General features: G+C 41.3%; 1 protein-coding gene across 2 annotated transcripts in view; it reads right to left on the reverse strand.

The window, feature by feature from the left end:
• Positions 1 to 4,966, reverse strand: part of CBLL1 (Cbl proto-oncogene like 1) — a 78,634-nt gene that overhangs the window by 34,016 nt on the left and 39,652 nt on the right. The gene's annotated exons all lie outside the window — the stretch shown is intronic.

The raw sequence follows: 4,966 nt of genomic DNA on the forward strand, positions 1-4,966 counted from the left end.
TGCACCCACCTGTACTTGAAAACAAAACAAACTGAGGAAGAAGATAAAGAATGCAACCCCTGGTTGGTGTGGCATGGATCCCATACACACGGGCAGGTCAGTGTGAAATCAGAAGCAGTGAGTTTCTAAACTGAGATATTGCTGACCCCAGTCAGGATGCTGCCCCACTTAGCATCCATCCTCCTACCCTGAACTGTAACCCTTAAAGCTAGAAGGCAGGCTGTTCATTTATTTTTTCAACTTTAGCTTTTTTTGTTGTTGTTTGCTAGCTTCACATCAACATCAGCCTTCTAAACCCTTGTGTTCACCTTATTATCTGTTACAATTTCCTATATAGATCTTGTATTAGGTATGAGAGAAACAAGGCTAGGATGGATACAGAGCCTGTTTTCAAGTCCCTGCTTCTGGTATTGCTGCATGGTCTACTCCCAGTCCGTAACTCAAAATGCCTAAGTCATTGCTGGAGAAGAATCAAAGCCTAAGAGTTTGTTACTGGCCAAGAATAACAGTCCTTGCTCTCTCACTGTATTTTCTGTACCATACCTTACACTCTGAAGCGAAAGAGTAGATAAGTAGCTTGCTGTCCAGCTTTGAGTTTCTTCTATAGTCACAGGAATATGGGTTTAAACCTTCAGCTAAGGAAGATGTTGAACAAACAGAGTTCCACTTTTCAGGTGAGCACCTATTAAGCTGTCTCACAAAATACGATTATCACCAAAAGTACCACCTCTTCTGGCTCTGTTTTCAAAGAGAAAAAGTAAACCTAATCAGACTTCACAGACAGTCTGATCTCTGGCAGCCAAATACAGGACAGGATTTAAGCTGTCTCGCAGACATGCTTTTTTTATTATTTTTATTACAGCTGCAGTTGGTGTCATTTCCCGACAAGTACGTTCTGAGAGATGCTTCCTGTTTTCATTTTTCCATGTAGCTGCCTTTGGCATCTCCTCACCTCTAACAGACATGTTTGCTCTGGTATCAAATTCCCCCTGTTCACAAGGCATAGGGCATAGGCTTGCTGAACTTGCTAAACCCTGATGCACCCAAGGGTATTTGGGAATCTGAAAACCCCAAATTTGATTGTGTTGGTGTAGAGTAAGACCAGCTCAGTGGACTTCATAAGGGAATGCTCTAGCATAGAAAGAACTGGCGTTTAGGATTGCACCACGTTCTCCTTCCCCCCACCAGGAGGTGGAATATCAACATCCTTTTAGTGCAGACTTACTCTTGCAGATGACAACAGGGATTTCCTATGGAGCACAATCGCATTGCAGAGTGAGGGACACAAAACTAGAGGGACTCTCCTGTTTTCCTCACAATGCACTTTGCAGTGCTTGTCTCTGTTTACAAAATAGATCAAGAGTGAAACATAAGTATCACATTTTATCATAGAAAACAAGACATCCCACATTCTGTCTCAATTGGAGATGCTCAGTTGCAAAACTACAGTTTTAGACCTTACAATTAACATACACAGCAATATTCAGCACAGAGTACTGGACAATTGGAAAGACATAAATGAGAGCTGATTTTCCAGCTTAACTTTATCTGTGAAATCATTTGCATCCAGTTGCATATGGACCCATCTTACAGTTGCCACTGGGATAAGCACTGGCCAAAGGCAAAGCAAAATGAGGATTTTTGTCCCAAAGAGTACTTACAAAGTAAATTCAGTATTTCAAGGATCACAAGAACCGAGGTCGACATGTAAGACGTCTACCAGAACTTCACAGTTGGAAAAAATAAACTTGTGTTATTTTCAATGCTGAGTAAAACCAGAGCTTTCACCCCTCAGAACAAGCTCAGAAAGCACAGTGCCTCTCCAATGGGGAGATGTAGCTGGGGACTCCAGCTGCAGCAAGCGCAGCTAACACGCAAATACATATTCAGGAAAGACTGTGTACATTTGGTGTTACTAAATAAGGTACATTGCCAGACATTTGTTTCAAAAAATGGAAAAAGGCAAAAACACTCTGCCTAACCAAGGTTGTTTTCACTTAAGGAAAAGCATGTAGTTAAGTCCATTAATATTCAGGTCAGTTCTCATGCACCCACCATGACCTCACTGCTTTCTTGACTCAGCAGAAAAAGGAGTTTATGAAAAAACATCAAAACATGTTTTCTTCTTTATTGCTTTTTTTCTTTTTTACTTTTTTATTTTTTTGAGAAGCCGCTATTACTTAAACCTGTGCAAGTACTTTTAGAACTGTTTCATATTCTCTCATGTATTTCCCCACTCAAATACTGAAACTGCACATTCCTACTTTTGTAAAGACAAAAAAAAAAAGCCCTCAAACAACCAGACAATTACGTTCACATTAGGTATAAAGAGCTTTAAACTCTTCCATCTGTAGGCATACCCAGAATTAAATCGACCATCAAATAGGAGTATGGGAAGTAATTTTGATTCCATTGGCGTTAGTGGAGATGTAAGTTTTTTTATAATTCTTTCCTACAAAATGAATCAGGTGTTAAAAATGTGCAATTCTGATTTACTTTCCCTGCATATGACTCATAACTTGAAATATTACTGACCAGAAAACTTGAAGCTGATTAATCCAGACTCCTGAAGGCTCCAAACATGTATAAAATATTTTGAAACAATGCACATGCAAGCTGTTCTGAAACACTTGCTGCCTACTGGGATTTCCAGGTGCACTATCTAGACTTCTGGTTTTACGAAAAACGTGTCTCAAGTGTTCTGTGGAAGAATACAGGTCTACAAAGCAGGTACTACAAAGGATTTCCATATGAGCAACACAAAATTACTGTTATGTGAACAAAGCTGGGACGGATGTGTTAGATCTCCAAGGAGCTGTGCAGGGTATCTAACTCAGTCAAACGTATGTGACTACCCACAATAAAACCATAGAATATCCCGAGTTGGAAGGGACCCATAAGGATCATCGGGTCCAAAGATGACTTGATAAGTCCATAAAGATGACTGTCATATTCTACTATGTGACAGGGAAATTTGATAAATGATTCAAATAATGGATATGACAGAAGAACTAACTAGAGGCAAAATGGGAAGTCTGGGAGCTTAGGCAATCCCTGATTTTTAATTAGTGGAACATCCCCCGTGGCCTGATAGGCAGAGAGGTTCTGTTTGTTTTTAGACTGTTTCATCTTCGTTCTCTTCATAAGTGGATCACCACCTTCTGATCAGGCAGTAGGAAATGCTAGGCTGAGGTTACTGATGTCAGTACGGAGGGCAGTACCTGAGTATCACGAGTTGAATGTATATTGTTAAAAATACTAGGCATCATTTTCACCTTCTGGTGGAGCAGTACATATCACTATGCACACTTTCAAGCTTCACTTGTTCTAGAGCAAAAATTACGTGAAGCATCTGGCCTTTCTTGTTGAGGTGAAGTATTGATACTATCAGTGCAATCACAACTGAGTTTTTTGTTCCATATTATGCTAAGATACCTTTTTAGAGATGAAGAGTACTCTGCATGATGTTTTTCATTTAAGTTACTATCTACTTACTGTAGAATACTCCAAGATGGAAGGGACCCACAAGGATCATGGAGTCCAACCCTTGGGCACCCAGAGGACCTCCCAAAACTCAGACCCTGTGTCTGAGAGCACTGTCCAAATGCTCCTTGAACTCCAGCAGCTCGGTGCTGTGCCTACTGCCCTGGGGAGCCTGTCCCAGTGCCCGACCACCCTCTGGGTGCAGACCCTTTCCCTAACCCCCAGCCTGACCCTCCCCTGTCCCAGCTCCATGCCGCTCCCTCGGGTCCTGTCGCTGTCCCCAGAGAGCAGAGCTCAGCGCCTGCCCCTCCGCTCCCCTCATAAGGGAGCTGCAGGCCGCCATGAGGCCTCCCCTCAGCCTGCTCTGCTCGGGGCTGAGCAAACCCAGGGACCTCAGCCACTCCTCATACGTCTTGCCTTCTAGGCCCTTCTCCATCTTTGTAGCCCTCCTTTGGACACTAACAGTTTTATATTTTTCTTATACTCTGGCACCCAAACCTGCTTGAGGTGAGGCCGCACAGCAGAGCAGGACAATCCCTTCCCTTGCCCAGCTGACAGTGCTGTGCTTGATGCACCCCAGGGTACAGTTGGCTCTTTTGGCTGCAGGGCACTCTTCTGGCTCACGTTCAGCTTCTTTTTATGCAAAAATGCTTTAAACCTCAATGAGTAAATAATAATAAACAACAAGCAAGTGATGCTTGCTCTTGTTTTGGGTCTAAAGTAACAAAAACAGGAGATGGGGGGACAGTGTTAGTTCTGTTATTAAGATCAGATGTTTTATATGCCTTTTTTCCTTTTTCTTTTTTAAAAGTTTCCTCTCAGTATTTAAAGCATATGAGACTGTATCTACCATAGATCCCCATTAGAAGTGACAGATCCACAAATATTTTAGCCTTTGATCTCCAGAACTAGTCTTCTGAGAGGAAAGTGCTCCATATCCCAGGCTTCCAAAAATAGTCTTTAGATGGGACTGTAAGATTGGGATAACATTCTGCTATCATTTAAAATATTTCAGAACGTCTAGAAAGAAAATATATTCAACTACATCACAAAAAATTGGAGAGGGGGAGGTGCTGCTTATAATTGGGAGCTTTTCCTTGAAATTTGTGATATAAACAAACAAATCTCCAACCTCTTAGAATCCCTCAGAATACATTCTATACTACTGGGTAATACTGGTTGGACCAGACCATCCTGGAGATCTTTTCCAACCTTAATGATTCTGTGACTCTGCAAAGATGAGCTACTTTTTAACAACATCCTTATTTAACATGCTATGATGATATGCTTTACAGTACTCAATATATACACTGTGTTAAAATTCTAAGCTAAACAAATCCTAATTGTGGAGGGAAATTAGCCCTATGAAGAAGGCTGTATTTCCAGGAGTATCACCATGTTAGAAGTGTATTTTGTTCTTTGTGTACATACTTCTTAACTCTGATAAGACTGGGTAAGATTTACATGAATAAACTCAAACTCA

The sequence above is a fragment of the Aythya ferina genome (genome assembly GCF_964211825.1).
Source record: "Aythya ferina genome assembly, chromosome: 1".
NCBI lineage: Eukaryota > Metazoa > Chordata > Aves > Anseriformes > Anatidae > Aythya > Aythya ferina.